Genomic DNA, 9738 nt, shown 5'->3' with positions numbered 1-9738 from the left:
ATGTTTGGATATCCAGCGTCTCCTGCAATTTGACATCATGTACAAGAGTGAATCATATGATGCAGATCATGAAGTTGTGACATACTGACATACAGAGCTCACAGTGTATACTCACCAACTAGACATGCCCGGTGGTTGTGCAGCTGCAGCATCATCTGTGGTACCCTGCTACGCCTCATGATGAAAGCATCGTGGCACGATCCTGGATAACGTGCACAAACATGTGAGATAATCATGTTGGCAAGACACACCACCAGGGCATTTATCGAGTGGTAGTGTTTCCTGTTGCGATACGCTTGCTCCTGAGCCTGTGGTGGGACAAGAGTAACATGTGTACCATCAATTGCACCAATTACATGTGGCATGCGGCCCAGGGCATAGAATTCCCCCTTGACATCTGTCAACTCTTCTGGAGTAGGGAATGTAATGAATTCATCAAGGTGGAGCAACATTGCTCCCAAAACATCACCCAATACCCGGCTAAACATGGTCTGAGACATCCCTCCCACATCAGCTATGGTAAATTGGAAGGTAACTGTGGCAAAGAAATGGAGGGCTGCCATCACCTTTGCCTTGGGTGTCAGTGCAGTAGGATACCTGTGGCGTGGTTGTAGGTGAGCCTCAAGCCTGCCCGTCAGGTCCTTGATCAACTGTCTCCCGAACCTATATCGACGGATGCAGTTGCGCTCCCTCATGGCTTCCAAGTCAGGCAACGGCTTTTCCAGAGGGGGTGCCCTGCAAGACACAATTTTAAGGACATGTCTTCAACTGTCTGACTAAGACTATAACAATGTACATGGCACAAGCAACACTGCTTCAAATAATGTAGACAATTTGGAGTGTGGCGTGGGATACACACTGATGCCAGCTCCCACACACTCCTCCGTGGCAAAGGTAAATACCTGCAGTGTGTGGAATGGATGTGACATGCATACAAACGATCAGATGTAAAGGTCTTAGTGACCATGACAATGTATCATGTCAGTGAGACACGTCATGTCAATGTCAGTAGGAGGTTGTCTGCACATCCAGAGGGCTGACTGCAATACACACACACACCACAAGTGCAATCATTTGCACTGTTCAGCCTTAGTCATGTTGCGGTGTGTACTTTCAGTGACAATGACATGACCATCATCATACAGCATGATAATTACATTTGTCACTGATGGTCTGTGATGCCATCACACATGTGAACGGGTCATTCACACACGTGGCATGGTGTGTGTACATTAGTCACCCTGCCATCACAGCAAGGACACAACATAGATGCTCCTACAGCAGATGCACAGTACTTTCAAGGACTAGTTACTTACCTTTTGTAAACCAATATCTGTAAGGAACAGTAGGCAGTAGCAAAGTGTCACATTTCAATACATACATAGCTTAGGACTCATTAGCCTCCCTGGGTGCCATCGATCTGACCAGTGAGTGGTGGCAATCCAGGCCACACCGGAACAAAACCAGTGTTGTAGATTGGCATCCGACAAGGGCATGGCCACGTTTTGGCCGTACCTACAACGCATACACTGGCAGCTGTTACACAAACATATCCCACAGAGAGTGTGGGTAGCAGGCAAAGATGCATGTCAAGTAGCTAAACATCACTCCCAGAGTCAGGGAGGATGATGACATCTTTGCGTAGTGCCTGTACCTCTTGGATACCCTCTACAGCGTAGCAAACGGGAATGTGTTCTGTGGTTTTGAGGCCTGCATGCAGATGCTTCCTGGGATGGGGTGGTAGGACAGGGAACATGGTCAGTCCGGGTAGGGCAGTGGGGGTCTGACAACGTGCCTATGTACAGACAAACATGCTGCGTGGCTGTACATGCTTGCCAATATACATACAGTACTTTCATCAAGATAGGCCTGCAGAGGCTCAGCGTAGCGTTAGTGTGGTTGAAGGACCTGAGTGACAAGTTGGTCCTCACCGCAGCAACAGGGAGATGAAGGGCCATGGTTCCAACCGCCCACATAAACACTACACTGAACGTTGCCCAATCATCCAAATACATCTTTTGAGTTGAGACATCACCTGTGTCTGGCTAGGTGTCCACAACACTCGCATCCCCCAGTCCACCTGTCCTGTGGTCTTGGGACTGACACTCACGTGCCACTGGGTCTTCTTGACCCTCCCAATACTCATTTGCGCCAATTGTAATGAGGTGTGGCCAGCTCATTGATGTTTACATTCCCATGCAGCATTAAGAGCGGTGTTCTGCCACACAGTTATCACAGCTGAGCCGTACAGTGTGTGGTATCGGGGCCAGCACCACCCCAGAATGGCGCCACGGCTGACACCTGTGGGAGATCTGGCAGTGAGGTTGTGAGTTGAACCAGCGGGGACCAGGATGAACATTCCGATCATGTCTGTCACAGCGGTTCTGGGACGTATGCACCGCCTGCGTCCGTCACTCAGCGAGTGATGGCGTCAGGGGCATATCAACAGAGGCGCAACTGCCCCCTGACGGGTACGGTGGGCCAGAAGCTGATGCGGAGTCAGTGGGCGGGGTGAGGGACATCATGGACATGAGGAAGTGCACTTACTCCTCCTGTGTCACATGCAGGGCTGGGACCGTAGGTCGTGGTGCTGGCTACGATGGCTGGTATTCTGATGGAGCCGTGTGGTCGCTGTCACCCTAATCCCATGCAGCATTGCACTTGCATCGTGGTTATTTTTAATGCAATTACACATCTCTGACTTCTTTTGTTTACCTGACGAGTTTGGCCTGGGGAATGATGTACTAATAAGGGGCTCACATGTCTCCACACCCACACACATGCACTGGTCCTACATCCCAACCATGAGCTATTGTGGTGCTGTGCCAACTGCTGGAGTCTGAGTGGCTTGTGGGACATATCACACCTGGATTCATATGTCAAGTCCCCGCAATTGGAGCAGCTCTTGTTGTTGTGCCTGACGTGAAAACCGTGGAGACACAGACTGTGAGGGTCACTCACCAACATGAGGCCTTTTCATTCTTCACAGGCTTTGTAAGTGACATCCCTATTGGCACGGTCTTGAGTATGACAATAAAAGGTAAATGTTCAGAAGTGTTAGTACAATGATTTAGGGTACAAAATGTGTAAGCTTTAACTTAGACCGGACCTGCGTTGGTGTTGAGAAACAGACAGAGGACCTGACGTGTGGACGCAGAGGTGACATATGACTACTCAGATAACGTCATTAGGGCACACACAACGCCAAGGATACTTGCAGAGCCAGAGGATTTACACACCAACACACAAGTGTACGGTATTACGGAAATTGCCATGTCCAGGATGACATGTGGGGATATTCTGAGGTGAGTAATACTTTACTGACCTGTTCATGGCATATGCTAACAGCATGCACAATGTAGCACATGGCACACACATGACGTGGTCACACAGGGTCATGCTGTGCGGCTATGACACCTCTGTGACAGTGGGCATGTTCCTGTCATCATGTGCCAGTTCCCTGTACTGAATTGTGGCCCATTTGAGTGTTCATGTGCCTCGCTACATGTTGCAGACGTTAATCGTGTTGAAATTGTTGAATGCATGTGATGCACATGTGCATCATGATTGATGACATGTTGTGCAAGCTATTCACACATCAACTGAGGCACAGGGTCACAACCCCTGTGCTTCTTCACTGTCTGCCAAACCTGGCACATACTGATGTATGTGTGCCATGCTGATGTATGCATCCACATGGTTGACATGAGTGTAGACTACATCCCTGCTGTGTGATTTCCTGGTGTGACTCTCCCAATGGTGACATGAAGGTGGACAGGGACGCAGCCTACACAATCGTTCACTTGACCATGTCTGACGCAATGTACGCATCGTTTCCCTATCGCCTTTAGGCTCTACGCGAGCTAAGCGTACCCCAATGGTACGTGCGTGTGTACGCATCGTTTCCCTATCGCCTTTAGGCTCTACGCGAGCTAAGCGTACCCCAATGGTACGTGCGTGTGTACGCATCGTTTCCCTATCGCATTTAGGCTCTACGCGAGCTAAGGTACCCCAATGGTACGTGCGTGTGTACGCATCGTTTCCCTATCGCCTTTAGGCTCTACGCGAGCTAAGCGTACCCCAATGGTACGTGCGTGTGTATGCATCGTTTCCCTATCGCATTTAGGCTCTACGCGAGCTAAGGTACCCCAATGGTACGTGCGTGTGTACGCATTGTTTCCCTATCGCCTTTAGGCTCTACGCGAGCTAAGCGTACCCCAATGGTACGTGCGTGTGTACGCATCGTTTCCCTATCGCCTTTAGGCTCTACGCGAGCCAAGCGTACCCCAATGGTATGTGCGTGTGTACGCATCGTTTCCCTATCGCATTTAGGCTCTACGCGAGCTAAGCGTACCCCAATGGTACGTGTGTGTGCACGCATCGTTTCCCTATCGCCTTTAGGCTCTACGCGAGCTAAGCATACCCCAATGGTACGTGCGTGTGTACGCATCGTTTCCCTATCGCCTTTAGGCTCTACGCGAGCCAAGCGTACCCCAATGGTATGTGCGTGTGTACGCATCGTTTCCCTATCGCATTTAGGCTCTACGCGAGCTAAGCGTACCCCAATGGTACGTGTGTGTGCACGCATCGTTTCCCTATCGCCTTTAGGCTCTACGCGAGCTAAGCGTACCCCAATGGTACGTGCGTGTGTACGCATCGTTTCCCTATCGCATTTAGGCTCTACGCGAGCTAAGGTACCCCAATGGTACGTGCGTGTGTACGCATCGTTTCCCTATCGCATTTAGGCTCTACGCGAGCTAAGCGTACCCCAATGGTACGTGTGTGTGCACGCATCGTTTCCCTATCGCCTTTAGGCTCTACGCGAGCTAAGCGTACCCCAATGGTACGTGCGTGTGTACGCATCGTTACACCATTCAATGTGTAGCATTGGCAATGGCAATGTCACCATACTTGTGTGTGGATTTAAAAAAATGCATAGGGAACAACTAGGGGAACAGTGTACTGTTCAAAATGCAACCAGGTTGTCATGGATACAGAGTTTTTTTAAACTCCTACAGGTGTCCTGGAAGAATCAGTTAGCAAAAAGTATACAATGTTGCGAAAGTTGTTGTTCTGCTCTGGCTCTATTTTCAAACCATGCATATGTGTGTAATGGGCTTAGGTGTGATGTGATTGGATGGAACATAGGATGCAAATTATGGTGGCCTATCACACACTACTCCTTGGACTCACAGACCCTCTGCAGCACAGATATAAGGCTGCATGTGGCTGTGGGAGGGCACTTGCCTGCACAACATTGGTGTGCTAACCACAGCTGCTGTCTCTGAATCCTCTGGACCCTGATCAGCTGAACATGGAGAGGGCACCTGCATTCACTGATGGTGAGAACAAGGCCCTGCTGGATGCCCTCCTGCCAAACTTCAGCAAGCTGTATGGGAGACCAGAGGATCAGGTGAGTGATGTGTGCAATATCTTGGAGTGTGCACCTGTTGTGTGTGTGACATCATAGCCACTGTGTAGTAATAGTGGATAGATGCAATTTTGTTGTGAGTGAGTGCCAGGGTGCACAGTGTTGTTAGAAGAGAGTTATTTGTTGTAGTGTGGTGTGTGACAGCATGTCACATGCTGCATTGCACCCAGATATAGCATATATTGTTCAGTGAGTGTCATGCTCAAATAGTGTTTTACAACCCTCATGTAATCTGTTGATTTTCAATGTCATGCAAAGCAGTTGTGTTAGCACACAGGCCACATACTCCTGGACAATGATGCTAATGTGTGTGCCATACGTTGCCCTGTTGTCCTCATGTATTTTGTGCACATATGGGTGTCTTGGGAACATGCACCAGGTATACTGATGTTCTGTAACTTTACATTTGTGACAGGTATCTGCCTATGAGAAGGGTGAAATCTGGGTGGACATCGCCAGGGCTGTCCGGAGAGAGAGGGGGGGCCTCGCAGGAGGCTTCGAAACATAAAGAAGAGGTGGCAGAAAATCCGGTGCTGGAGCCGCCTCGCCCGAGTCCAGCTGAAGCTGGAAGCTCCACGCCGGCATGGCGGCAGCCGCCAACTCACCCCCAACATGCTCCGGGTCCTGGAAGTGGTGTTCCCAGACCTCCATAGGCAGTTGCAGGAGGGACAGCAGCACGAAGGGGGTAGGTACATGTCTGTTTGTAGTCATGTGTGTGTGAAATGGTACCTGAAGAGCTCTAAGGCATGGTCACACTCCCATAGTTTGAGTGGTGTGGTCAGACAGGCAGTTCATGCATTGGAATTCGATTGTCCCTCTGTCAGCAGCTGCTTCTTTACATGCCTTGCCCTACTCCACAGTAGAGGTTTGCTTTGGCTAATGCTTGTTTTTGACATGTACTCCTATGGTGCAGTGTCTCAGATTGCATCTTCCTTTGCACATCATCATGTTGTAGGGGGGTATGTGACACCTGTTCGTACCTTAAATGTAGCACCACATGTGCACTATGTCTGCCCTTCTTCATATTGTGGCACTGTTCTTGAGTCTCAACAAGTGTTTTATGCACAAGTCAGCCTCAGTGGCCTTTGTCCATGGTACACTTTCTAATTATCTTGTGTTAGCTACAGGTGCACAATGTACATGTGCTATATTTTGGGCTTCTGCATACTCACACTGGGCAGTGCGTGTGTGCATATTCTCAACATCTGTGGCCTGTTCTTTGTACATAGTATTGATGGTTTGCCACACAATGTGACTTTGGATGTACAAAGCGGTGATGGCAGTGTGAGGTGATGGAAGACTTGTTTCAGGTCCCAGGATGGCATCACATGGCAGTTCGCCCAGGACTTTTCTAATGTGGCACAGAGTCAAAGGGAATCAAACATGACCAGGTCTTGATTTGGGTGGCAGGGTTGGCTAATGAACTGTTATGCATCATCAGCTATCCTGTTGTCAGGCAGTGGATCATCATTGTGTCTCTCATACAAGTATTTTCCTTGCCTATACCTTGTCTCCTACCTTACATTGAGCTTTGTGTCTATGACATTTCTCCACAAGTAGAATTGTCATTATGAAGAGTTATGTGTCATGTGACTCATGATGCATGCCATGTTGAGGAATGAGGCCAAATGATTTGCAGCTGATATGTCTGATGTGTACAGGTGACTGATATGTTTTCATTCTTCTCCTTGCTCACAGCATCATCATCTGAATCTGGAGGAGACACAGGCGCGGACCAGGCGGAGGGACACACCGACAGTGCCACCTGCTTTGAGCTGTCAGAGGGAGGCAGTGGCACAGAGTGGGAGGAGAGTCTGCAGGCCGGACGACATGTGACTGACACATCTTACCATGCCGACGAATCCGAGACAGACTCTCAGGAGGGGGGGGAATATGCAGCAATGGTCACTCATTCATCTTCGGCTGCCCTCCCCTCCTCCAGTCCCATCTCCAACCTCCCAGTCCTTGGTGTGCCTAGGGTCCGTGCTAGCCCCCGTGTCTCCTTTGTTCCCGGCACCGCAGCCCCTGCCCCTGTGTCCCCTGCTGCCCTCAGTGTTGAGACAGTGGACCTACTCCGGCAGATTGCTGTAGGTCAGACATCCATGCTGTCTGTCCTCCATGGACATACACAACTGATGACACAGGTGGTGTCGTTCATGGAGGGCATGTCATCAGCCATGTCTGATCTGCGTCGGAGTGTGGCTGCCATTGAATCAACACTGACGGCACCTCTCTACACCCAGCAGCATCTGTCCCCCCCCTCCTTCAGAGCCATCCACCTCTGCCTCTCACATACCTACACAGAATACACGCACACGCCACAGGTCAGACACACCCAGCGCACACACACAGCATAAGAAGCTCAAAGCTCCACGCACACAGTCTCAAGGGCAAGTAGGCACACCCACAGGGAGAGAGGAGACACCTCACACACGCATCCACACACCCAGTAGGACAGACTCACAGCCCTGTACCTCCACCCCCAATGTGTCCCCGGGTTCAAGTGGTAGTTTTTCCGCCCTGGCTGAGGTGTGCAGCCAGGTTTTTTAATCTACTTTCGGCGAAGCCCCAACCAGTGTGGATGATTCCACTACACCTGCACCCACTCCACCTGTCCTTCCCTCTCCTGTCCATGCGGTGCCGGAGCATTCCACAGATGGTGCCCCCATAGTCAGCACAGCTGATTAAACGCCATGTGCAGGCAGGTTTGGGTGAGATGACACCCATGGAGGCACAAACTGTTGCAGAGACTCTATAGGACTGGCCATTGGCCTTTAATGAGCGAGGACTCTCATTTGCTTTTCTTTTGTGATTCCGCTGAATAAAGCTAATATTTTCATTTTCAGATTTGTAGTTTGTGTGATGATGTCTGTGACTGCTGGGTGCCTGGGAGCTGGTGTGATGTTCACATTTAGGTCTACTAAAATGAGTCTATCTCCTGAGGGTAATGAGGTTGCAATGGTATGTTTTTGATGTACGAGCTGGGCACTGGTGGGCACTCTGATGCTGGGCACTGGTGGGCACTCTGATGCTGGGCACTGGTGGGCACTGGTGGGGGTCTCAGCCACACACACACTCTGATGCTGGGCACTGGTGGGCACTGGTGGGCACTGGTGGGCACTGGTGGGGGTCTTAGCCACACACACACTCTGATGCTGGGCACTGGTGGGCACTGGTGGGGGTCTCAGCCACACACACACTCTGATGCTGGGCACTGGTGGGCACTCTGATGCTGGGCACTGGTGGGCACTCTGATGCTGGGCACTGGTGGGCACTGGTGGGGGTCTCAGCCACACACACACTCTGATGCTGGGCACTGGTGGGCACTGGTGGGCACTGGTGGGGGTCTCAGCCACACACACACTCTGATGCTGGGCACTGGTGGGCACTCTGATGCTGGGCACTGGTGGGCACTGGTGGGGGTCTCAGCCACACACACACTCTGATGCTGGGCACTGGTGGGCACTGGTGGGCACTGGTGGGGGTCTTAGCCACACACACACTCTGATGCTGGGCACTGGTGGGCACTGGTGGGGGTCTCAGCCACACACACACTCTGATGCTGGGCACTGGTGGGCACTCTGATGCTGGGCACTGGTGGGCACTGGTGGGGGTCTCAGCCACACACACACTCTGATGCTGGGCACTGGTGGGCACTGGTGGGCACTGGTGGGGATCTTAGCCACACACACACTCTGATGCTGGGCACTGGTGGGCACTGGTGGGCACTGGTGGGGGTCTTAGCCACACACACACTCTGATGCTGGGCACTGGTGGGCACTCTGATGCTGGGCACTGGTGGGCACTCTGATGCTGGGCACTGGTGTTATGCGGTGCATTACCGTACCCAGAAGTCGATGACGTAGGTGCGGTACGTCTCCGTATTACACTGGTGTTGTGCGGTGACGTACCGTACCCCGAACTGGATGACGTACATGCGGCACGTATAACACTGGTAGAGTGCGGTGACTTACCGTACCCCGAAGTCGATGACGTAGGTGCGGTACGTCTCCGTATTACACTGGTGGAGTGCGGTGACGTACCGTACCCCAAAGTCGATGATGTAGGTGCGGTACGCCTCCGTATTACACTGGTGGAGTGTGTTAACGTACCGTACCCCGAAGTCGATGACGTAGGTGCGGTACGTCTCCGTATTACACTGGTGTTGTGCGGTGACGTACCGTACCCCGAACTGGATGTCGTACATGCGGCACGTATAACACTGGTAGAGTGCGGTGACTTACCGTACCCCGAAGTCGATGACGTAGGTGCGGTACGTCTCCGTATTACACTGGTGTTGTGCGGTG

Source organism: Lissotriton helveticus, chromosome 4_1 (assembly GCF_964261635.1).
Source record: "Lissotriton helveticus chromosome 4_1, aLisHel1.1, whole genome shotgun sequence".
NCBI classification, from domain to species: Eukaryota; Metazoa; Chordata; class Amphibia; order Caudata; family Salamandridae; genus Lissotriton; species Lissotriton helveticus.
Note: the sequence above shows the minus strand (reverse complement) of the source record.